The sequence below is a fragment of the Cavia porcellus genome, unplaced genomic scaffold (assembly GCF_034190915.1).
Source record: "Cavia porcellus strain 051 isolate PalLab524CR breed Dunkin Hartley unplaced genomic scaffold, mCavPor4.1 scaffold_3, whole genome shotgun sequence".
Lineage (NCBI taxonomy): Eukaryota > Metazoa > Chordata > Mammalia > Rodentia > Caviidae > Cavia > Cavia porcellus.
The window spans coordinates 23759911-23786840 of NW_026947486.1; the positions used below are offsets into that span (position 1 = coordinate 23759911).

At 38.2% G+C, this 26930-nt stretch overlaps 1 pseudogene; it reads left to right on the forward strand.

Annotated features, from left to right (window-relative positions):
- Positions 1–24005: 24005 nt before the first annotated feature.
- Positions 24006–26175, forward strand: LOC101788164 (ATP-dependent RNA helicase DDX50-like; annotated as a pseudogene).
- The last annotated feature ends 755 nt before the right edge of the window (positions 26176–26930 follow it).

Sequence of the window (26930 nt, forward strand, 5' to 3'; positions counted from 1 at the left end):
TATATACATACATATATATATATATATATATATATATATATATATATATATATCCTTTTACTTTTTCCTTCCTTCTTTGCTATTTTTCCCTATCCCAGTTATTTTTCCCCTTTGAGCAGTGTCTTTGCCTGTGACAATATATTTAAGAGATTTTGGATCTTATTTTCTCTTTCAGTTTCTTGTACTAGGTAAAAAATTTTGTATTTACATACATGACCTGATTTATTTCACTAATGAGTAAGGTCTCAAGTTGCATCCATTTATTTATAAATATCTCGATGTGATCATTCTTTATACCTGAGTAGTACTCCATTCTATAAAATCACCACAACTTTTTTATCCATTCCTCAGTTGTTGGACAGTTAGGTTGTTTCCAAGATTTGGCCATTACAAATTATGCTGCTATAAACATGGATGCATATGTATCACTTTGGTATGATCCTTTCAGTTCTTCTGGAAATATGCCCAGAAGTGGAATAGTTGGGTCAAATGGGACCTCTAATCGTAGCTTTTTGAGGAAACTCCACACTGATTCCACAGGCTTTCACCAGTCTACACTCCTACAAATTGTGGAGAACAGTTCCTTTTCCCCCACCACTTCTTTAATGTTTATTGGTTTAATTTCTTGATCCTAGCCTCTCTTTCTGGAGCAAGATGGAATGTCAGCATTGTTTTAATTTGCATTTCTCTAATGATCAATGGTTTTGTACATTTTTTCATATATTTATTTGCCATTTGTATTCCTTTAGCTGAGAAATGTGTATTCATCTCAGATGCCCATTTTTCGACTGCATCATTGAATTTTGGGGGCCTGATTTTTTAAAATTCTTTATAAATTCTATGTAATAGTACTTTGTATAAGGAACTGATATTTTCCCAATTTGTGGGTTTTCTTTTTACTCTGTTGGAGATTTCTTCACTTTTTAAAAAGTATTCCAACACTTTTTAATACGACAGGATTCAATTTGTTGATTCAAGGAAGTATTTCCCATCCATGCACTTTGATTTTTGTTCATGAACTCTCTGCCTATCCCATGTCTTCAGGATTTCTACCTACTTTGTCTTCCAGTAGGTATAGTGTTTCTGTTTTAGCATTTAGATCTTTGATCAATTTGGATGTTAGTTTATTGCACAGTGATAGGCATGGGTCTAGTTTTAGTTTTCAGCATATGGAAAGTCAGTTTTTCTAGCACCACTTATTAAAGAGACTCTTCTAGTGAAAATGCTTAGCCCCTTTGTAAAGATAAAGTGACTGAATATGTTTGTATTTGTGGCTGTGTCTTCTAATCTATTCCATTGATCTTCAGGTCTGTTTTTATTCCAGTACCATGCTGATTTCACCACAGTAGCCTTATAGTATAATTCCAAGTCGGGGATTGTGATATTCTCTGTCATGTTCTTGTTACCCAGAATTGAATTTGCAATTCTAGGTCACTTCTGGTTCCAGAAGAAATTTTTTTAAAGTTTTATTTAAAGAGAAAAAGAAAAAAAAAAACAGAAAAAGGGTATGAGTTATACACAATTTCAAAAAAAAATAAATAAGTAGTAGGAAATCACTAGTTAATAGATTACATATTGTCATCTTAGAAATAGTTGTTCAGGTTACAAAATCCAAGTATATAAAGTGCACATTCAAACAGTGAGACTGAAAAAAGTTCTGTTAATGATCCAACAAATACTCAGTAATATGGTTATCTATCTTATACGCTTAAATATACATGCAGTTATATCCTTTACAGCACTTTTTTCCCTCTCATTTTTAGAATGACAATTGCACATGTTTGGTTTTATTACTCCCACAGTTCTTAGTACTTTTTTTGAAGAGAATAAAACCAAAAGTGACATATCAAAACAGAGTCAGTCAAATCAAAAGATGGACATAGTACATGATGTGAAAACAGAATACAAGGTGATCAACAATGGTTACCATAATGCCTCTTGCTATCTTAAAAAGAATTGCCTATATCATCAGTTATAATAAAATTGAACAAAACAGTAAAGAACAAAACCAACAAAGCCAAAACATTGAAGACTTTACAGGACTTCAAAAGAAGATAATAGTCAAACCAGAATGGGCATCATAGTGAATCTTATTGTATTCACAATTGCCTATACTCTCAAACTTGATACTGTCAAGCAAAACACATTGGAGTAAAACCAGTCCAAACAAGTTGATGAGAGCAATACAGGGTTTCAAATCAAGTTAACAGGAAATCAAAGTGTGTTACTATAATGTATCCTGCTATTTTTTATTTATTTTTCCCTTAATTAAAAAGATAAAACTAAAAAATAATAATAATAAAGGAGATTGAGATAAAAGAGGACATAACAAAAAAACAGCACATGTCATAACATAACCATTTAAGCAAAACAGTGTTTCACCACAAGATATCCCGACATAAAAGTAGTTATCATAGTATCTCTTTCCTTGAAATCTTTGAATATAGACACAGAAGAGCTGTTTAGCTGCCGCGCCTGGCCATCGGTCTGCAGAGGAGGAGCTGGGCAGATCTGGGGTGCCCTCACCGGCCTCTCTGCGTGTCTGGAGGACTCTGGAAATCTCCGCCCAGACTGCTGGAGTCCCCCCAGGCTTCCAGGTGCAGTAAAGGGGAGAGGTGGGTTTGAGGCTTCCACATCAGCCTCCCCATTCTGGTTATAAAACTGCTGAGCTCCCGACGGGTGGGCGGGCCCACACTATCAGCCTAGCCCAGCCTGTTTAGCTGCCTTGCCTGGCCATTGGTCTGCAGAGGAGGAGCTGGGCAGATCTGGGGTGCCCTCACCGGCCTCTCTGCATGTCTGGAGGACTCTGGAAATCTCCACCCAGACTGCTGGAGTCCCCCCAGGCTTCCAGGTGCAGTAAAGGGGAGAGGTGGGTTTGAGGCTTCCACATCAGCCTCCCCATTCCGGTTACAATTGGAGAATTGCTGAACTCCCGATGGGTGGGCCGGCCCACACTATCAGCCGAGCCCAGCCTGTTTTGCGGCCATGCCTAGCCATCAGTGTACAGAGGAGAAGCTGGGTGGATCTGGGGTGCCTGCATCGGCCTCTCCATGTATCTGGAGGACTGTGGATATCTCTGCAACCAGGGAGGGTCCACAGGTTCCTGAGGCACCGCAGCCTGTGGTGAGTACTCTAACCCGGCTGCGATTGAAGAACTGTGGAGCTTCCAAGGGGCAGGTGGGCGCACAGTGTCCCTGAGGCCCAGCTTGTCTGGAACTGTGGAGTTCTGAGCAGGCAGAGGAGGGCCACTGGTTCTGTAGGCCCAATGGCTCGGGATAGCGTGGTGCCAGAGTCTGAGTAGCTCCAAACATAGAAAGAGATTTTCAACAGATCCTGAGGAAGCTTTCAAATAACACTTGAAACACAGAAATATAGGAAAATGACAAAACGAACGACCAAATTACAACCTCAAACCTCCAGCCCATCTCAAGAAACCCTAGGAGCGATGTATAAAAGAAAATATATCCCATCCACCTCATATATTGGACACAATAGCTACTGAAATTGACAAGCAACTCCAGGAAGCTTCAAAGAAATTCAAACTCGAAATAATCTCCCAGATAAAAGAAGAAATGATAAAAGAAATGAAAGAGATTCTAAATATATCTAAAGAAAACACAGATAAAAAATTGGAGGAACTAAACAAAAAGAATCCCTAGACGAGCAATATAAGAAACAAACAGAATACATAATGCAGATGCACAGAGATATACAGGAAATAAAAAACTCCACTGAAAGTTGTAAAAACCGCCTTAATGAAAGTGAAGATAGAATTTCAGACCTTGAAGACAGGATTTCAGCTAGTGAGCAGGAAAGGAAAGATCTTTTGAAAATAACAAGGAATCAGCAAACAACAATTCAACAACTGCAAGACAATGCAAAGAAGAATAACATAAGAATGATAGGGATTAATGAAAGAGAGGGAGACAACATGAAGGATATCAGGAGGATATTTAGAGAAGTAATAGCTGAAAATTTCCCAAGCATGAGATCAGAAACTGACATCAGGATCAGTGAAGCATATAGAACTCCAGACAGTCATAACCAAAATAAAACTACACCCAGACATATAATAATCACCATCCCAGAAATCCAACACAAGAATAGATTATTAAAAGCTGTCAGAGAGAAAAGACAGATCACTTATAAAGTAAAACCTATCAGAATCACAGCAGACTTCTCAGCACAAACGATAAAGTCAAGAAGAGCATGGAGTGAAGTATTCCAGATCCTAAAGCAAAATGATTTCCAACCAAGACTAATATATCCTGCAAAACTATCATTCAAAATAGATGGTGCAATACGATACTTCCATGACAAAGAACAGCTGAAGAACTTCATGAACACCAAACCAACCCTGCAAAAAATATTGAAAGACTGTTTAGATACACAAAGGAAAAAACCACTAAGCAAAGCAAATAATTAAACAGAACAGAAAGATAAAGATGCAACAGCAGAGCGATAACATTCCTACAATTAACCAGCATTTAACAGTAATAACCATTAATGTAAATGGTCTCAATGCACCAATCAAAAGAAACAGACTAGCAGAATGGATCAAGAAACAAAATCCAACCATATGCTGTTTACAGGAAACCCATCTAACCCAGAAGGATACTCACAGACTGAAAGTCAAAGGATGGAAAACAATTCTTCATGCAGCAGGAATCCAAAAAAAGGCAGGAGTAGCCATTCTGTTTGCAGACAACGTGAACTTTAAACCAACAATGACCATAAAGGACAAAGAAGGTCACTACATACTCGTAAGGGGAAAACTCCAAGAGGAAGAGATAACTATCTTAAATATATACTCACCAAACTCCAGAGCACCCAGTTATATAAAACAATTATTAACAGAAATGAAAACTCAAATTATCAGTAACACAATTGTAACAAGAGACCTTAATACACCACTGAGACCAAGGGACAGATCAACCAGACAGAAAATGAGCAAAGAAATAACAGAACTGAATCACACCTGTGAACAAATGGGTTTGATAGACATATACAGAATGATCCACCCAACAACATCAGAATACACATTCTTCTCAGCAGTACATGGATCATTTTCTAAAATAGACCATATATTAGCTCACAGAACATATTTAAACAAATGCAAAAGAGTTGAAATCATCCCTTGCATATTATCGGATCATAGCGCTCTGAAATTAGAAATTAATGATAAAAGATACTGCAAAAATTCCGCAAACACATGGAAACTGAATAACACACTCTTGAGTAATCAGTGGGTCACAGAAGAAATTAAAGAAGAAATTAAACAATACCTAAAGGAAAATGAAAATGCAGATACAACTTACCGGAATCTGTGGGATGCAATGAAAGCTGTCCTGAGAGGAAAATTTATTGCACTGAGTTCCCACATCAGGAAAACAGAACGAATACAAATAAATAACTTGATGCTACACCTCAAACAGCTAGAAAAAGAAGAGCAAGTCAAGTCCAAAGCCAAAAGAAGAGAGGAAATTATAAAAATCAGAGCAGAAATCAATGCAATAGAGACTAAGAAAACAATCCAAAGAGTCAACGAATCAAAGAGTTGGTTCTTTGAAAGAATAAATAAAATCAATAAGCCCCTAGCCAAACTTATTTTAAAAAGGGAAGAAAAAGCTCAAATTCATGCAATAAGAAATGAAAAAGGAGAAATCACTACAGACCTAATAGAAATACAGAGGATCATCAACACCTATTTCGAAAACCTCTACTCTCAAAAGTATGATAACACAGAAGAAATAGACAGATTCTTAGAAGCATATGAAGTACCAAAGCTAGATCAAGAGGATGTAAAACTGTTGAATAACCCAATCTTTGCTAATGAAATTGAAAATGTAATTAAGTCCTTACCCACCAAGAAGAGCCCAGGCCCAGATGGATTCACTGCAGAATTCTACAAGAAATATAAAGAAGACCTAATGCCGACACTCCTCAAACTATTCAATGAAATTGAAAGGGAAGCAATCCTTCCTAAGTCATTCCTGGAAGCAAATATTACTCTAGTACCAAAACCTGAGAAAGACCCAACTATAAAAGAGAACTATAGACCGATCTCCCTAATGAACACAGATGCAAAAATCCTCAATAAAATATTGGCAAACAGGATCCAGCAAATCATCAAGAAGATTATACACCATGACCAAGTGGGATTCATCCCAGGAATGCAACGATGGTTCAACATACGCAAATCAATAAATGTAATCCACCATATCAATAAAGCCAAAAATAAGAATCACATGATCATTTCTATAGATGCAGAAAAAGCCTTCGATAAGGTCCAACACTTATTCATGATAAGAAATTTACAGAAAATTGGAATAAATGGTCTTTACCTCAATATAATAAAGGCCATTTATGACAAACCAACAGCCAGCATCATACTAAATGGCCAAAAATTGAAAGCCTTTACTTTAAAATCGGGCACAAGACAAGGATGTCCTTTATCACCACTCCTATTTAATATAGTACTGGAAGTACTAGCCAGAGCAATTAGGCAAGAAAGAGAAATAAAAGGGGTAAAGATAGGAAAAAAAGAAGTTAAACTATCATTGTTTGCAGATGACATGATACTCTACATAGAAGACCCCCTAAACTCCATTGAAAGACTCTTAGATACAATAAATAAATTCAGTAAGGTGGCTGGGTACAAAATCAATACTCAGAAATCAATAGCATTCCTATACACGAACAACAAAATTACAGAGACGGAAATAAGAGAAACTGGACTATTCACATTAGCAAGCAAAAAAATGAAATATTTAGGAATTACTCTTATGAAAGAAGTGAAAGACTTATACAGTGAAAATTATAATACACTGAAAAAGGAAATTGAAGATGATCTCAGAAAATGGAAAGACATCCCTTGCTCATGGATAGGAAGAACAAACATTGTGAAAATGGCCATTCTCCCAAAACTATTATACAGATTCAATGCAATCCCAATAGAAATACCATCAACATACCTTATAGATCTAGAGAAATCACTCCTAAATTTCATCTGGAACCAGAAGAGACCTAGAATCGCAAAGGCAATTCTAAGCAGCAAAGACAAAGCAGGAGGCATCACATTCCCTGACTTGAAGTTATACTACAAAGCAACAGTAGTAAAATCAACATGGTATTGGAATCAAAACAGAGCCGAAGATCAGTGGAATAGATTAGAAGATACAACCACAACTACAAACACACTCAACCACCTTATCTTTGATAAAGGAGCCAAGCAGGTTCACTGGAAGAATGACAGTCTCTTTAATAAATGGTGCTGGAAAAACTGGCTCTCCATTTGCCGAAAACTAAAGCTAGACCCATGTCTATCACCATGTACTAAATTAAAATCTAAATGGGTCAAAGATCTGAATATTAAAACAGAAACACTAAATCTATTGGAAGACAAATTATGTAGAAACCTTGGAGACATAGGAGTAGGTAAAGAATTCATGAACAGTACTCAAACCGCACGGGAAATACTTCCCAGAATCAATAACTGGGACCACTTCTTATTAAAAAGTTTCTGCATATCAAAGGAAATCTCCAGCATAGTGAAAAGAAAACCCACACACTGGGAAAAGATTTTAGTGAACTCTCTCTCAGACAAGGGACTCTTGTCTAAAACATATAAAGAATTAAAGAAACTCAGACCTCCAAAATTCAAAGATCCAATCCAAAAATGGGCATCTGAGATGAATACGCAATTCTCAGATGAAGAAATGCAAATGGCAAATAAATACATGAAAAAATGCTCATCATCATTGGTCATTAGAGAAATGCAAATTAAAACCACACTGAGATACTATCTCACTCCTGAAAGAATGGCCAGGATCAAGAAAACCACCAACAACAAATGCTGGAGAGGCTGTGGGCAAAAAGGAACTCTCCTGCACTGCTGGTGGGAGTGTAGACTGGTACAGCCTTTGTGGAAATCTGTCTGGAGATTTCTCAAAAAGTTGGGATTGGAAATCCCATTTATTCCAGCTATTCCACTTCTAGGCATATTCCCAGAAGAACTGAAAGCATCATACCACAGTGATATATGTGCACCTATGTTTATAGCAGCACAATTTGTAATTGCCAGATCTTGGAAACATCCCAAGTGTCCATCAACTGAGGAATGGATAAAAAAGTTGTGGTATTTCTATACAATGGAGTATTATTCAGCTATAAAGAAGGATCACATTGAGATATTTATCAATAAATGGGCGCAGCTTGAGACCATACTCATAAGTGAAATAAATCAATCTCGCTTGTGTGAATACCGAATAGTTTCCCTAATGTAAGTAATGATTCAAATATATAAAAATATGTGGTAATCATGATTCCCCATTAGGTGGCCTTGTAGCCTTATAAAGGTTTCACTCATTAATTAGAAAGGCTTCATTCTGGGCTTCTTGATATGGAAATATTTGAAGCTAGAGTATATGAAGTTTTATCCAAATATTTCAAGGAAAAAGATAGACACTATGGTAACTACTATTAAGTCGGGTTATGTGATGGTGAAGTACTAGGTTGCTGAAACAGTCATGCTTTGACCTCTATTGTTATATTGTTATGTCCTGTTTTATCTCAATCTCCCCCTTATTCTTTTTTAAAAAATTATTTAGTCATTTCTTATGTTTGTCTTAATTAAAGAAAAAATTTTAAAAATTAGGATATATAAATAGTAACTCTTTTTGATTTCCTATTAACTTGTTTTGAAGTCCTGTAATACTCCCACGATCTTGTTTTGACTGATTAGACTCTGTTCCATTCTATATGATGGTATCAAGTTTGAAGACATAGGCAACTACTTTGAAGGCAATAAGATTCACTAAAATACCCATTCTGGTTTGACTATTGTCTTCTTTGGAAGTCCTGTAATGTTTACAATGCCTAAGTTTTATTGTTCTTGTTCTCTACTGTTTTGTCCAACTTTATAATATCTAATGAGATAGACAATTCTTTTTAAGGAAACAAGAGACAACATTGATAACCACTGTTGATAACCTTGTACTCTGTTCTACACCATGTGCTATGTCTATCCTTGGTTTTGACTGACAGCTTTGTTTTGCCATATTTGACTGTATTCTCCCCCCCCCAAAAAAAAGTAATAAGCACTAAGGAGTAATAAAATCCAAAATGTGTAAATTTTGTTGTAAAAAAGAGAGGGAAAAAAAAAGAAAAAAGAAAAAGAGCTCTAACGGATATAACAGCAAGTGTGTTTAGTGGTGTTAAATAGTTGACTATATCAATGTTTTTGGATCATTGAACACAGCTGTTTGCAGTCTCCCTGTTTGAATGTCCACCTTGTATTCTTTGATACTGTGATTTGAGCAACTGTTTTCAAGATGATAATATGTAATCTACTAACAGGTGATTTCTTACTGTTATTTTTTTTTTTTTTGTAGTTCTGTATTACGTGTACCCTTACACCGCTTTGTTTTGTTTTGTGTTTTTCTCTTTTTCCTCTTAAATAAAAAAAAGAAATCTTTGAATATAACTTCGTATACTGTAGCATCAAACATATCAAGACAATGTAAAATCATTCAAGAGAATGAAAGTATTACAGGGTATTTAGAATAAACTAACAGAAAATGAACAATGGTTTCTGTATTATCTCCTTGTCTACAAAAGTTTTTGTTTATATTATCACATATAATAAAATCCAATAAGATACAATATGTTAAGACTGATGGAGACAGAATAACAAAAGCTCGATGGGACTTCAAAACAAGATGATATTAAATCAGCTCTAGCTATTATGATGTCTTGTTTTCTCCAAAATAGCTATTCCTACCATCCAACCTTCTCTGCCTCATTTCTGTTGAACTCTTTTTCTGTCATTAATTGTCAGTCTGTCTTCTTCATTTTGTTTTCTGCTCCATTCATTTTGGCCTCTCTGCCACTGTTTCTGGAATCTTGGTATTTTTATTTTTTTAGCATGTCCTGCAGTATTCTCTGTAGAGTTGAATTGGTGGTTGCAAATTCCCCTAGTTCCTCTTTATCCTGGAAGCACCTTGTTTCTCCATTAATTTCGAGGGACAGTTGTTCAGGATACATCATTCTGGGCTGGAAGTTATTGTCTTTCAAAGCTTGAATTATTTCCCCCCACGCTCTTCGTGATTTGATGGTTTGTGCCGAGAAATCTGCTGTAATTCTGATGCATGTTCCCTTGTAAGTGATCTGTTTCTTGTCTTTGACAGCTTTTAAGATTCTGTTCTTACATTGGATTTCTGGAATTTTGATTATTGTATGCCTAGGTGTTGTTCTGTTTGGGTTGTAGGTGGTTGGGGTCCTGTACACCTCATAGATTTGAGTGTCTTTACCTCTTCCCCTTATTAGGGAAGTCCTCCTTGATTATTTCTGTGAATAGCCTTTGCAGTTCATTTGTTTGTATCCCTGCTTCTTCCTTTAGATTATTAATTCTTAAGTTATAGATCCTCTTATCATCTTCTAGCCTTTGTTTTTTTACTGCTTGTTTCCTAGTTATTTTTAAGAAGTTTTTCCTTTCATGCTCCCACATTACAGATCTGTCCTCCAGTTTAGATAATCAATCCTTAGTTTCTTTCAAGCTGTTATGCCAGCTTTCAATAGAGTTTTTAGTTTCCTGGTAATCTCTTTGAACCTGCTTCACGTATTCTATGTTTTCTCTATTTTCTCCATCAAACAATTTCCCCCTTTTTTTCTGTTCTTCCATTACACCATCTGTTTTTTCTTGTGTGGTGCTTAGCATTTCTCTAACTATTCTGCTTGTATCTTGCTTTAGGTCATTAAATACTGCACTTTTGAACTCGTCTATGAGGCTCTGGAGATAGCACTTTATGTCTATTGGTGCTGTGTCTGATATTGTATGTTTTCTGTCCTCATTCTCCTTTGCATTTACCTTTCCTGGATCATTCTCACGATTGGGGGCTGAGGACCCTTTTGTATTGCTCCCTCTTCCCATACTTTTTGTTCCTTCCATACAAGCGTATATAGGAGGACCACTTTCTTTCTTTGTTGGTTTGTTTGAATCATGCTGGCTAGGTGTTCTTGCTCACTGCAGTGTACCAGGGAGACCCAGACTGGGGCAGCCTCTGTTGGGACTGCCCTTCCAGGTCAGTCAACCTGCTGAAGGCTTCACTGCATTAGGGTGCACTGCCAGGTGCAGGGACCTGATTTGTGCTAGCCTTACTGGCTCTTAGTCTGCAGCCTCACCCAGGTCAAGTGCTCCCCACCAACCTGCTTGAGAGGGGAATATGTGACTGAAGTCACTGCAGCGTACTGTTCCAGCTAGTCTGCCCAGTCCCAGAATGTTCTCTGTTGGAGCCTCCTAGTCTATGGAAGGGTCCTGGTTCCTCTTACTCAACGCAGGTTGATGCAGGGCTCCCTGCCAGCTCTGCTCTCATTTTGATTCACCTATTCCTGCTCTCAGAGCTTTTGTGTCTCTATCCCTGCTGTGCAGATTCAGATGCAGCAGTGGCGGCAGGAAATTCAAGCTGTGGTTTCCAGAGGCATGGGTTCCAGCTTCGGTACTGAGACTTGCTGTTACAGTTGTAGCACTGGGATTGCATTTCCAGTTGGTTTCTCTCAGCTTAGTTCGTTTCTGGGTTGGCAGGGTATATCTCTCCCTGCTTAGGACTCCCCACACCACTCCATTCCTGGAATCTAAGCTGACTATCTCAGAGAGCCTCCTTAGCTGCTGTTATCTATTTGCCATGTTCTCCCAGGTAGAAGAAACTTTTTCAATGATTTCTCTAGATCAGTGAGGTATGCTAATTGTAATTTGAGTAGAATTGCATTAAATATGTTTAACAATTTTGGGATAATGGCTATTTTCACAATGTTTGTTCTTCCTTTCCATGAACAAATGGTGTCTCCATTTTCTGAGATCCTCTTCAATTTCTTTTCTCAGAGTACCATAATTTTCAATGTATAGATCTTTTACTTCCTTTATTAGATTGATTCCTGAGTATTTTATTTTTTCAATGCAACTGTGAAGGGCATGGTTTCTCATATTTGTCTCTCAGTGAATTTGTTGTTTTGTACAGGAATGCTATTGATTTTTAAATGTTGACTTGGAAGTCAGCTACATTACTGAATTTGGTTATTGCATCTAGATGTTACATTAGAGTTTTGGAGTTTTCTGTTTAGAGTATCACATCATTTGCAAATAATGATAATTTAACTTTTTTCCTCTAAATGTATTTCTTTTATTTTTCTCTCTTGTCTAATTGCCCTGGCTAATGTTTCCAGAACTGTATTGAATAGGAATGGTGATGGTGGACAACCTGTCTTGTTCTGGATTTTAGAGTGAAAGCTTTCAATGTTTGACCATTTAGTATGACACTGGCTATTGGTTTGTCATAGATGGCTGTTATCAGATTGATGTAAAGACAATCTATTCTGATTTTTTGTATTTTTTTAAATCATGAATGAATGTTGGATACTGTTGAAAGTTTTTCTGCATCTATTGAGATGATCATGTGATTCTTGTCTTTGGCTCACTTAATATGAGGTATTACATTTATTTATTTGCATATCTTGAACCACTCCTGAATTCCTGGGATGAATCCCACTTAATCATGATGTATAATCTTCTTGATGATTTGCTGCATTCCATTTGCCAGTATTTTATTGAGAATTTTTGCATCTGTATTCATTAGGGAAATTGGCCTGTGGTTCCCTTTTATGGTTGAGCCTTTCTCTGGTTTTGGTATTTGGGAAATACTTGCAGGAACAAGTTAGGCAAACTTCCTTCCAGTTCAATTTCACTGAAGAGTTTGAGGAGTGTTGGCATTAAATCTTCCTTGAGTTTCTTGTAGAATTCAACTGTGAATCCGTTAGGATCTGGGCTTTTCTTAATTGGTAAGGTTCTAATTACATTTTCCATTTCATTAACTGAAATTGGGTTATATAGCAGTTTTAAATCTTTTGAACCAACTTTGGTACTTCATGTTGCTAGGAATTTTTCCATTTATTCTGTGTTACTGAACCTATGAGAGTAAATGTTTTTGAAGTAGCTATTGATGATCTTTTGTATTTCCAAAGGTTCTGTAGCAATTTTGCCCTTTTCATTCCTTATTGCATAAATTTGAGTATTGTTTTTCCTTTTTGAAAATAAAGTTGGCTATAGACTTATCAATTTTATTTATTCTTTCAAAGAACCAACTATTCAGTTTGTTAATTCTTTGTATTGTTTTCTTAGTCTAAACTTTGTTAATTTCTGATCTGATCTTTATAATTTCCTCCCTTCTTTTGGCTTTGGGCTTGACTTGCTCTTCTTATTCTAGATGTCTGAGGTGTAGCATCAGGTTATTTATTTGTGATCCTTCTGTTTTCTTGATGTGGGAATTCACTGCAATAAATTTTCCCCTGAGGACTATATGTATTGACGTTCTTTATCTCTTTTGATCATTCTTGGTATGAAGCTCACATTGTCTTCAAACAGAATAATTATCCCTACATTTTGGGGGGTTCCTCTTGCATGAAGTATTGTTTTCCATCCTTTGACTTTTAGTCCATGAATTTCCTTTTGGGTTAGATGGGTTTTTGTATAAAACATAAGATTGGATGTTGTTTCTTGATCCATTCTGTCAGTCTATTTCTTTTAACTGGTGAATTGAGGTCATTTACATTAATCATAGTAACTGATGCATATTGGCTTATTTTTGTCAGATTATCTTTCTGCTTTTGGTTCATTAACATTTTCCTTTGTTTTATTGTTTTCCCCACTTGGTGGTTTTTTCTGTTTGTGTTCTTGAAATCGTAGTTATTTTTATGTTTATCTAGAACTTTGTTCAGTATTCTTTTTCAGGTTGCTTTGGTGGTCATGAATTTTTTCAGTTATTCTTTGTCACGGAAGCATCTTATTTCTGTATTGATTTTTGAAGGAAAGTTTTGCAGGGTATGTTAATCTGTGTTAGAATTCATTTTTTTAAAGATTTGAAATACTTCACTCTATTCTCTTCTTGACTTGTTTGTATAGAGAAGTCTGCTGTGATTCTTCTGGGCTTTCCTTTATAGGTGATTCATTTCTTTTTTGTTAACAACTGTTAATATTCTGTGCTTACTTTGAATTCTGGGATATTGATTATAATATGTCTGGGTGTTGGTTTTATTCTGTTTATGGCCAATTGCATTTCCATATGCTTCACTTATGTGTATGTTAGTTTCTTTTCCCATGTTTGGGAAATTTTCTATCACTTCTGTAAATAGATTTTTTATGACATTTGTGTTGTCACGTTTTTCATTTACACTTATCACATTATATTGTTTTTCTTTGAATTGAATTGCAATTTTTGAATTGTCATTTCATGATTATTTGTTATTTTTAAAAGATATTTTCTTTCCTATTCACTAGTTGCAATCTTGTCTTGGAGGTCTGAAAGTTTGTCTTCACATTTGTTCAGGCAGTATTCCCAGCTTTTGATGAAAGTTTTGATTTCCTGGATATTTCTTTGAATCTATTTCATACATTCTAATTCTTTCTTATATGTTCACTAGTTTCCATCGTTTTGCAGTGCTCCTCCATTTTTTAACTGTGTCTTCTTTAGATGTGTTCAGCATTTCTTTCATGTTTATTATTTCTTGTCTTACCTGGGATATTGTTTCTGATTTGATTTCATTTATAGCTTCTTGGAGTTGTTTGTTTACTTCAGTTGCTATCATTTCAGAAATTTCAGGTGTGTGACTTACACTTTCTTCTATGTCCATGTCTCCTAGACTTCTTTGGGATGGAGGTTTGAGATTGCATTTTATTCTATCATTTGTCATTTTTCTGTATTTCCCTGGGTCAGTTGAATGCAAAGTCTCAGCTGTCTCCTGGGTTGAGGATGGCTTTCTACACTGGAGAGGGTTTCCACAGCAGCATGCTGGTTGTTAGGCAGGCCGTACCAGGTCCTGTCTGGCTCATGGGCCTTCCTGAATGGGTTGCATACAATGGCTGGAACTTCAGCAGGTGCTCCAATGTTCCTCGGCTATGTGGGGTCACTGATTGGTGCCTTTCCAGATCCCCAGTGTGCGTGGAGGTTGCCTGGCTAGGTTAATTATGCTGGGTGGCCGTTAGCAAGTGCCACATGGCGCACTGAGTGTCCCTGGCTTCTCAGGGTTACTGGGCATGGCCTACCATGTCCTGAGCAGGGCACTGATGCTCCTAGTGAGGTGGACTGTGCTGAGCCGGCCCTCAGTAGGCACCATACAGTGCACTGAAGCTCCCTGGCTGCTTTAACACATTATTTTTTTTCCCGTATCGAGTATTGAAGTCACGACTGCCTGCTTGCAAAGCAGGTGCTTATGTTGCTGAGCTAAATCCCCAGCCCCAACACATTATTTTTGATCAATGAAATATTCCAGAGTTATTGCACATAGGCAATGATATGCACTGTGTCATGTCAAAGTGATGTCAAGAATGGTTTTACAACCATTGATCAGCTGACAATCTGGGTAGAAGCATGTTCTTAATTTTAGTGACATTGATCTATAACCCAAATTAAGTTATAGGCAAATATTTTAAAAATTCAGAAAGGCAAAAGAAGAAAAATTGTAGAGATCAAACAAAACATCTCTAAGTATGATAACTCATTATAATTAGGCAGACAGATGGAAAAACACATAAAACAATTTATTTATAACATTAGAGTGCACACGGATGTATTTGACCAAGTTGAATTATACTGTTTTACCATTTTTAAGTTTGAAACTATAAATAGAGTAGTCAGAACTTTTTGTAGGTCAATTCACAGAGATCTCTTGTAATAAGAATCAGAAAGAATGAAAACCTTTTATTTATAATCTATCTATCTATCTATCTATCTATCTACCTACCTACTTACCTACCTATCATCTATCTATATTTTGTATTAAGATTTCTGGAAACTCCATGCCCTCTTCTTTCATTTAGCTTCTGGCCCAATCACCTCTATAGCTTCTGTCAACTAGACAGACTGATTATGATCTTTATTGACATTTCTAAAGGCCAATTAAACACTATGGTCTCAGCTATTTGTGAATGAGGAATCTGTCTGTGGACTGCCTCCTGTAGTCTAGCAAGGAATTGAGCATAAGTCTCTTTAGAACCATCTATGATATGTAAGAAAGACTGAATTGGAGTATCCTCCTTAGGAATTGTAGCCCATGACCATTTTATTATCAAATCTATCCGATCATATATTTCATTATGATAAATTAATTCTTGTGCAGCATGTGCATAAGGTAACATTCCCAGAAGCATATCCTGCATGATTTTTGGTCTTTCTGCTGCCCTATTTTTGCTTGCCTGTTTTATCACAAGCTCTTGTTGCAGCAGATTGAAATGAAGATATCTACCTACTGACAGGAGTGGGCAATTTGTTTAATATCTTGCAAATCCCATTTAGAGCTCTTAAAATGGACTCCAGGAGTCCTAGTGTAAAGTGATCCTGTACTCAAGTAATCTCAGCTCAGCTTCTTGCATAGCTGGGGCTATAGATGCATGGCACTGTGCCCGACCTGGCCCAGGGAAGCAGGGAGGGGAAAGCTATTTCTCTGCAACGTGGCTCTGCCACTGGCCTGTTGCAGCCTCCTCATTCCCTCCTGCTCAGATTCTATGCTCCTGCTGCTGCCACCCATTAAAATGACCACATGGCCATTTTGGGTGTGCTGCATCAGCCTGTAAAATTTCTGGAGGTGTAGACCCAGAAAGAGTCTACTTTCTTCATGATCTTTCACTTTTTTTTCATCGGAAGTGTAGTAGCTGTTGTATTAACCTTTGTAGCACACAAAGTTTCTAATACAGAATTTACCAAACTCCATATTGAAAAGGTGTCTGGGACAATCCTAATATGGACACTTTTAAAACTTTCTTGCACTCTATCCCAGTTCTCCATGTGCAAAGTTTCCAGCTGTGGGAACCACAGGTTATGTTTGGAAACATCTTGCAGCATTTTTTAAAAGAGTGAGTACTGACCTGGATCCCTGGCTGCTTTGCAACATACACACACTTATATGTATCTTTGTTCTTTCTGTCCCCTTATTCTGGTTAGGAAAAGCCTTTCCAAAGTGCAATGACTTACTTTCACCTTTTTGAAAATCCAGTTTCTGGATTTGTCCCTCAGTTTCCTGACATCTGTTTTACTTCTTTCCACTCCAGTGGAACTTCCCCTTCAAGTCTCAAGTCACTGGTTTGGATGCAAGTTTCTGGGGGCTGAATAGACCCCCAGATATCTGAGGGGGGATAATGGGGAATAAAGAAAGACAAAATCAGTATATTTTTGGTGTAAGGGGAGACTGGGAGGAGTTCGTCTCTAGTACACTGACTGTCTGATCCCTTGATATTGCCTATATTTATTAGTCAGTGGGTAGCCAGAGACAAATTCAGGGGGCGATGGAGCTTTTTTTTAACAGTGACTGGTGTAGGGATGGCATAATAAAATGGAGATCAAGTTTAGTATTTCAAAGAGAACAAAATAAAGTCCTTCCCTTGGATACCAATATTTTGCAGATGTTCTTGGAAGATACTATCTTGTCTCAAGAGGCTGTGACATTAGCTTTCCCAACACAGAGAGTGTACAGCTATTTGCAAACTCTCCTATTTCTTGAGGCACGTCACACTGGCCTTGGACCATGGGACAGCAGTCATATAATGTGATCCCTAACATAGTAAACTATTGTTTCATATCTCTTGGTCCCCGGCAACTCTGGCGTCTTTATTTGGCATCACAAGAGCCATGTTCACCTGTAATGTGTGCAAGTGCTTACTGGAGACAACAGCCGAGTCCCAGGAATTACATAAGACACCGTGTAGAAGCCCTAGTACAGCACCTGGCCTCCGCAGGCTATTAACACAGGCTTCATTCTTACTTTTCCCTCATTGGACATGACCCAATCCATTTAAGGACTGCTACAACATCAGTCCTTTCTGCTCTCAGTTCTCCTTACCATCCTGGAATCAGATTTTCCATCCCCTGCCACAGCTGAGCCCAATCGCAGCACTTTATCCTCTTTCCTGTCCACACAGCTCACCCTGCTCCATCGAGGGCTCCTTAGGATTTCCTTTGAGAAGCAAGAAAAGGCTGACCCAGGATGAGTTCAACTGAAATCCACCTTCATTCTGCACTGAAGTCCTCATTGTCAGGAAAACTATCTGTCATCAGTGCATTTTTAATCTTCACTAAAGTAGTATATTTGAATTTAATTGGGATTTCACAGAAGGAATACTCAAGTATCTCAGGTAGCTGGGAAAGTCAGCTACATGGCACCAAGGGCCTGGGGATTTCTGCAATTCCTATGGCTCAGAGATCAGAGATAATGATAAAGTTGGATGTGTGTGCAGACTCTCCCAGGAGAAGCAACACTGGTGCCTAGTACCAATGAGGTTGGGTCTGGGGAAAACAGTGTCCTGTTGTCCTCTTGGTACTGAGGACACCTGGGAGAAGGTTGAGCATTGCCACTGAGTACTGTTTGAATCCACAGCTCAGGTCTGAGAGAAACCCTAGGGCATAAGGTCTGATTGTCCATCTCAGCCCTGGGCCTGCACCTTGTTGTGGTCTTGGTTGTTGGGACAGGGGTCAGAGTAGGTGCTGATATGGCTGTATCAGGCTTGGGGAAAGCAGCTTCCTTCGTGCATCTCAGATCCAGCAGACTGTAGGGCCTTTAGGATCTGGGATGTGGGAAGGCCAAAGAGCAGAGTTCCAGGTGGAGAACGTGTATGGACAGGGGTGTGGATAAAAATTAATTTCTTCTCAGGGCAGAAGTTAACTCAGAGCCTCGAATGCTTTACCTGTCCTGTGGGTGGAATTTCCTGTTTATCTGAGGTTTTCAGTTCTTTCTTATCAGCCTGGTCTCCAGTGGACATCTGGGGCAACCCCTAGCACTCAAGTCAAAGACTGTTAGGACTGAGTCATCCCACAACCTGCAAACATGTATTTGGCTCCACCACCCGAAGGGCTTGTGAGAAACCTTGGCCTAGACTACTTCTTGGAGCAACCACACACTCCACTCTAGCCTGACCTGAACCAGAGTTCTCTGGGGGAGATCTCCTTTTTAGCTCTTCTGTGTTTCCGTTATGCTGATCTATTCTGTGATCCTGGGCTTCTGTCTGGCCCCTGAGTCTGTGACCTCAACCAAATCCCATTCGTCCTCCTCCTTCACACCCTGATCCTCACTGTGCTTCTTGCTGCCATGGATGCTGCCACTGAGTCCCACTGTCACCCTGAGCATCAGCCTTGCTGTTATATCCCACCCAGTAAGGGCCTGACATGTAGCTCACTGTCCCTCCCATCTCATGTTTGACCTCTGGACACTGATTCACATGCTCCAAAAGCCATGAGGGGTCAGTTCTTCTCTCTACAGCCCTGTTTGCTTCCTTTCTTGTGCTGAGACCCCAGCCATTTGTGTCCCTGGATTTGTGCACAAATGGACCTGGGGTATTGAAGGCAGCCATAAGTGCACTGACTTCTCCTTTGTCCTTACACAGATTGTCTTGCTGCTGGAAAACTATGCAGGAGAAGTTCATTTTTCACTCTTTTCTCCTTATGTACCCTCAAAGCAATCGTCCCAACCAACCTCCCACACCACTGAGGGCACTGGGATGTAGCGGTTTCTCCAAACTCTACAGGGTCAACCTCTTCCAAATTGTGTCCACATGGCCTCCATCAGGTCCTAGATTTAATCAGAAGAAGGTCTCTCTCTTAGTGATTTTGTGATGGACCCTCGACAAGTTGCTGACTTTATCCAACCCTTTATACTTATCAGGACCATGGATGTATGCATCAGTTTCACACAACTTCTGGGTTTAGAAACTGAGACCCTGTGAGCATTCTTGGTGAGGTCATCAGCAAGTGCTCAACAAATACTCCTATAGTATTTTATTCAGAATCCCTTTCCCAGGAACCTGTTCCTGCATTATCAGCTGGCTGGCTGCCTCTGCTACTAGGACAGAACGACAGAGCGCCCCCTTGTGGCGCTACACTTTCCTACTTCTCTTTTGCAAAATAAAATTCCCTTGGGGAGAGGAAACGCCTGACAGATACCACTATTTCTGCAACCCACTCATTTCTACATTTTAAAATAGACTCTGAAACCCATTCATAATGATATAATAAGATAGAAATTTACATTTGTAACACACTTATCTACACACATGGTGAATTCTTCACTCACCACAAAGTAATGCCATTAAACATAAGCAAGTTGATTTGTAGAGTAAATCTATATTTGTGGCCATAGGACAGAAACAAACAGGTCACAAAAGAAAGGCAGTAACTTCACACATGCAGCAGAAAAAAGCATGAGGCAACTGAACAAATGTTTGCCCCATTGTTGCAGTTTCTGAGTGGACATCTATGGGAATGTGTGCTCCCCAGCACCTCCACAGCCCAGATACAACACCTGAAAGATGAACTCCAGAAATGCTGAGACAGAAGGCCCTCCCTCTTGCTTAGGGATGGCACAAGATGGCAGTCTTGTTCCTTGAGACCAGCACTTAAAATCACAGGCTCCATCCTGTGGCAGTTTCCCTACATAACTTTAAAGCCCAGGAACCCAGTAAATAATGTTGGCATCAAGTGTCAATGCCATCCAATTCCACAACCCAGAAATGGAAAGATATTTGCTTCCCAAAGATGACTGACCCTTCCTTGGAAGGACCCTTTAATCAATTTAGACCTGCCTATGATCTCATCCTGACCCTGTGACTGCTGGCCTCTGCCCATTTCATCACTGCATGGATTCTGCTGTCTGTGCGTCCTTTCCTCCCCTAGGCCTTATGCTGAGAGAAGGTGGGGAGGATTGGGAAATCGCTACCTCCATTCTCAGGAAGGTGGACAGGTCCGGGAGGACCTTCCATTCAGACACTAAGCAATAGCACATTACCTCACTCCTGTTAGGAAAAACTTTTGCCAAGATTTTTTTCTTAGGTACCACTACATTTTGCACTAATGTACCTCAGGATTTCCTCCCAGTAATGAGAAGGTTTTTTTCTTATTTTTGTCACAAATGACTTAGTTTTTAGTGGGTTGTGTTTTAACTACTTTTACATTAAGATGCTTGTGACAATTACATGACCATTTGATGTCCAGAAAGTCTACTCATATTCAGGAAATTACAACAAAAATTTAAGCCCTGTGGACATGAGTGGAGTCTGTCTGCAGACAAGAAATCTCTTTTTCAGTTCTAAAGTCTTCACTCCCAAAAGTTGAAGTATAATTGGACTATATTCAAAAACCAAAAGAAGTACCATAAAGAAATATGGATAAAAATAAATGACTGAATAAGCAAGAGGGAAAGAGTAAGAGTAGAATCCCGTATATTCATCATCAATGGTTTAAGAGAAGGAAGTACTGGGAGCCATTTTAGAAGTACATATGCTTTACCATTAACTGCAATAACATGTAGTGTAGCCTTCTCTTTATTCAATCTATTCCTGTTCTCACCACAGTGGCATAGGATGGCTCAGGCACTTGCATATCATAGTGGCTGGGGAAGCCAACTATTGAGAACATATTGCAAAAATATCCTAAGATCACTGACTTGTTGAACAAAAGTCCCTCTTTGGGACACAGCTCTCTGTAGATGCCCATGTAAGAGAATGAACAGAGGGTAGGCTCTCTGGATACCCTCCTATGCGTGATGGCCCCTGATATATAGGAAGGAAATCCAAGACAGAATTTGGTGGAGAGAATAGGGCACTGACTCTGGAATTAGGAAACCCAGGCTCTGATCCTGTTTATGTCAGGTACCTTAGCATATAGTAATAGCAATAATAGCTGCTGTTGACTATTTCTATTGGATACTCTCTGTGCTCCAAGCTTTCTATCAATTTTCATTTCAGCAAGGAATTTCAGGACCTATGCCAAATTCTCAGGCTGCTGCATATGAAAAACTGGGTAGGTGAGTCATAGGCTTAAGGGCTGTGTCAGCCTCCATTTGCAGGAGAGCACAAAATATGACCAGCATTTTCCACCCTGGAGTCATATATATTCTGGGCTTAGTGAGGCAGATGCTTGCATCTGAAGCCCATAGGAATTGACAGTTCCCATGGATGACCCAAAGCCTCTATGGGGTGTGAGGAAAGTTTACTAAAGACTTTGAGAAAGGAGAATAATAATATAAAAGTTGACAGAACAACTTTGAATTGTCCTTTGTAACCTATGAAAAAGTATCATAGCAGAGCAGTGAGTTTAACTATTATAATTTTATCTGGATATTAAGCATATAAAGCATATAAAGCTCTAGCTACTTGTGATAAGAGTGATGAAACAGAATGGAAGATGCAGAAACACCTCTAGGCACACTGAGCTGTTATCTTTGACAAAGAAAACAAATCCTTTTTCTGGAGGGAAGATATCCTCTAATAAATGGTGCTGGGAAAACTGGCTATCCATATTACGAAGATTAAAACTAGACAAACATCTCTCACCAATTGCTAAAGTAAAATAAAAATTAATGGAATATCTAAACATTAGAACATAAACAGTCAATCTACTAGAAGACAAAATAGGTTAAACACTTGAATACTTAGGCTTAGGCAAAGACTTTCTGAACAGAATCCAAGTTATACAAGAAATAATACCAAAAATCTCCTGTCCCTTGAGACAAGTCACACAGGCCTTAGACCTTGGAATTAGATAAATGGATTTGATGCTGGAAAAACAACAGGTGCATTGAGGGAATGGGAAAAAAGAACTGAGATATGTTATGTACATATACCAATTCTTTACAGTGAATGTAACCATTATGTACTACAAGTGTGCTAACAAAACTGTTAAAAATTCTATTAATAATTCAATTGAAAAGAATAAAATACCTCAAAATATATTTATTTAAGGGGCTATCTTAGTTATTTTCCTTATTACTAAGACAAAATATCCAACATCCAAAGTTAAAGGAGAAAAGATTTATTTTTGGCTCACAGTTTGTAGAGGTTTCAGTCCATAAGCCAGTGGTTCCATGGTGGGGTAGCATAGCAGAGAGGTATCATAAAGAAGAAAAGAACTGTTCATGATGTAGAAGGCAGGAAGCATCAAAAACAGCAAGAATAGAAAGTGACAAGTGACCCCAACTTCTCTCTTTCTGTCCCTTATATTCTGTATAGGCTAACCACCCTTAGGGAACATGATACACCTAGGAAGGGGCTTCCCATTATCTACCCCCAGAACTATACCAAACCAATCAATGACTAATTACTAATCACACACTCTAGATCCAGCCAACTCTGAAAAGCCCCACCTATGAGTGTGTGAGGCTTTGTAGAGGCATTTAAACATAGTCATAATAGTATCAAAAAGAATATTTTTGAAAGGAATTAAAGAAGATGAAAAAATAAAAGGACTTTCTTTATGAACAAAAATTAAAATCAACCGTTGGTAAGATGTCACTGTTACCAGTAGTTGTTTACAGATTTAATAAATCATAAACAGTATTTTTGCAGAAATAGAAAAATATTCTCAAATATATGCAAAATTAAAAGAAACTCTGAATAGCAAAAGAAATTTAAAAGAACAAAGTTGGAGAACTGACCCTTCCTGACTTCTAATTTACTACAAAGCTTCAGTAATCACAACTGAGTGGTACTGATAGAAAGACAGACATATAGACTAATGTAACCTGAAACAGAACCTAGAAACAAACTCTCACATGTACGATCACATTACTTTTGACAAGGGTGCCAAGATCACTCAACAGAGAAAATGTATCTCCAACAGGTAGTGTCGGGAACTTTATGTAAAAGAATGAAACTATTTGCACCACAAACAAACATTAACTCAGAGTAGATTAGAAACTTAAACATAAATCCAAAGACCATAAAACTCTTTAAAAAAAAACATAAGGAAAAAATCTTCGTGACACTTGATTTGACTTTGATTTCTTGAGTAACACATCAAAAAGAGGCAGCAAAAATAAATAAATGAGACCACATCAAACATAACTTTTGTGCATCAAAGTACACAATCACTAAGTTGAAAAGGTTAAGCTTGGCCAGGCAGCTGCCCTGCCCCTGCTTCCTTTCACGCTGTTGCTACCCATGGGTTGTTGTGGCCACAGTGCCCCGAGGAAGGTAATGCCTTGGGAAACTCCTCTGGGGGGATATTATGGAGCTGGAAGCACCCTTGGAAGAGCCTGAAAGCCAGAGGAAGAAACGGCAAAAGAGTGATAGAAGGAAGTCAAGGCACCGTCATGACTCAGATGAGAAAACAGACACAAGAGAAAATGGTGTTATAAATGACCTGGATGCTCCCAAGCCCCAAAAATGCTAAAATCAAAGATAACTAAATGGAGATACTGAAGAAGGATTCAATAGACTTTCAAATGAATTTTCCACATCTTATAAGTCAAGAAGAAAAGATCTATCAAATGGAGATATTGATGAATGTGAAAAAAATCTAAACAAGTGTCATCCATAGAAAATTCTCATAAATCATGTGATAGTAAACTAGAGGAGACTAACATGTGAACAGAAAGAGGGAGCCTTCTCTAGTTGCTCTGTTTCTGAAGAGACTATAAAGCTTCTGAAGGATTGAGGGGTAACGTACTCCATCCTATTCAAGTTAAGACCTTTGGTCCCGTTTATGAAGGAAAAGATTTAATTGCTCAAGCATGGACAGGAACAAGAAAGACAGTTTCTTGCGCCATACCCTTGATAAAAAGTCTCCAAAGAAATCAAGAAACAATTCAAAAAAAGCTGCTCACCAAAGGTACTTGTTTTGGCTCAAAGATATAACTAAGAAACTCAGTGTGACATGTTTTCGTGGTGGAACATCATATCAAAGCCAAATAAACCATATTAGAAATGATATTGACAGTTTGGTTGGGACCCCTGGTTGTATCAAAGACCACCTGCAGAGCAGCCACCTAGATCTTTCTAAGCTGCACCATGTTGTGCTCGATGAAATGGATCAAATGTTAAATGTAGGTTCTGCTTAACATGTTGAAGACATTATCCATGAATCCTACAAAAGTGATTCTGAAGACAATCCTCAGACTTTAATTTTTTCTGCAACTTGCCCACAGTGGGTGTACAAAGTTGCAGAAAAATATATGAAACCCAGATATGAACAGGTTGACCTTTTGGAAAAAATGACTCAAAAGGCTGCAAATACTGTGAATCATATGGCCATCTAGCATCACTGGTCTCAGAGACCAGCAGTTATCAGAGACGTCCTGCAAGTCTACAGTGAGTCTGAAGGGAGAACCATTATCTTCTGTGATACCAAGAAGAATATAACTGAAATGGCTAAGAATCCACACATAAAATAGAATGCCCAGTGTTTACATGGGGGCATTGCACTCTCCCACAGAGAAATTCTGCTGAAAGGCTTTAAAGAATGTAGTTTTAAAGTTTTGGTGGCCATAAAGGTGGATGCCTATGATCTGGACATGCCTGAAGTTGATCTGGTGATTCAGAGTTCTCCTCCACAAGATGTTGAGTCCTATATTCATTGTTCTGGATGCACATGGAGAGATGTTCAAACTGTGATTTGTGTATCTTTTTTTATCAACCTAGAGAAAGAGACCAACTAAGATATGTGGAACAAAAAGCAGTAATTATTTTTAAACATATAGGTGGTCCTTGTACAGTGGATTTAGTTAAATCTAAAAGCATGGATGCCATCAGGTCTATGGCTTCTGTTACTTATGCTGCTGTTGATTTTTTTTCCCAATCATTAGCTCAGTGACTGACAGAAGAAAAAGGAGTTGTGGATGCCTTGGCTGTAGCATTAGCCCACATTTACGGTACATTGAGCATTGAACTATGTTCTTTGATCACTTCTGATAAGGAGTTTGTAATGACTCTTGAGAGCTCAGAAGAAATATAGGAATGTCAGCTGTGCTTGTAAAGAACTTGACAGAAAGCTGAGCAATAATGCAGTATCTCAAATTAACTGAATATGCCTCCTGGAAAGAAATATGAATGTTTGCTTTGATGTTCCCACAACTGAGTCCGAAAAGTTACAGTAGAGTGGCATGACTCAGACTGGATACTCTCAGTGCCAGCCAAATTACCTGAAATTGAAGAATATTATGATGGAAACACAGCTTCTAATTCCAGACAGAGGAGTGGCTGGTCAAGTCGGAGGTCTGGCCAGTCAGGCTGCTAAGATGGCCGATCTGCTGGCCAGTCAGGTAGACAGAGTCAACAGGGGAGTCCACTCAGGAAATCAACAAGATGGTACAAGACAAAATGCAATCAGAAATCAATCAAGAAGCTGAGATTACAAATGAAGTTTTGACTGAGAATTTGATAGTTAATCTACCAGTGTGAACTTGTCTATTTCTGTCTAATCGTGTTTATTATCAACCAAAAATTAGGCCCATCATAGTTGAGGTATATGTCTGCTATTTGCAAAAAAATTGGTCATATTTTTTAAAAAAGTATTTCACAAGAATGGTTGTAAACAAATCTACTTATCCAGTTATACCTTTGAATAAAATGCCTTCTTTTATTATCTCTTTTTGAAAAAAGAGAAAAGGTTATGTATGAAATGTGAGAAAATATTTGCTAATCATATAACTAAATAATAGATTAATAGAGTATTTTAAAAATCCTACACATTAACCATAAAAATCAAATAATTTACTTTTAAAATTAGCAAAGGACAGCTTCAATAGGACACACTTGTAATATCAGCTGCACAGGATCCGGAGTCAGGAGGACCACAAGTTCAAGGCCAGCCTGGGTAATATACCAAGACTCTCAAAGCAAAAAAATTTTAAAGTCTAGTAATGCACTTCAGTGAAAAATATCCTGGATTTGATTCTCAGTATTGGCAAAAAATGAATGAATGAATGAATGAATGAATGAATGAATGAATAAATAAAATATAATGGACGAGAATTTGAATAGACATTTTTCCAAAGTATTACAAAAATACCTAATAAGTGTATCAAAACATGCTCAGCAGGGAGTATCTGGGAGTATCTTTGTTGCAGGGCACTTGCCTAGCATGTGCAAGATTCTGGGTCTGATCCCCAGCAGGAGGAGAAAGGAG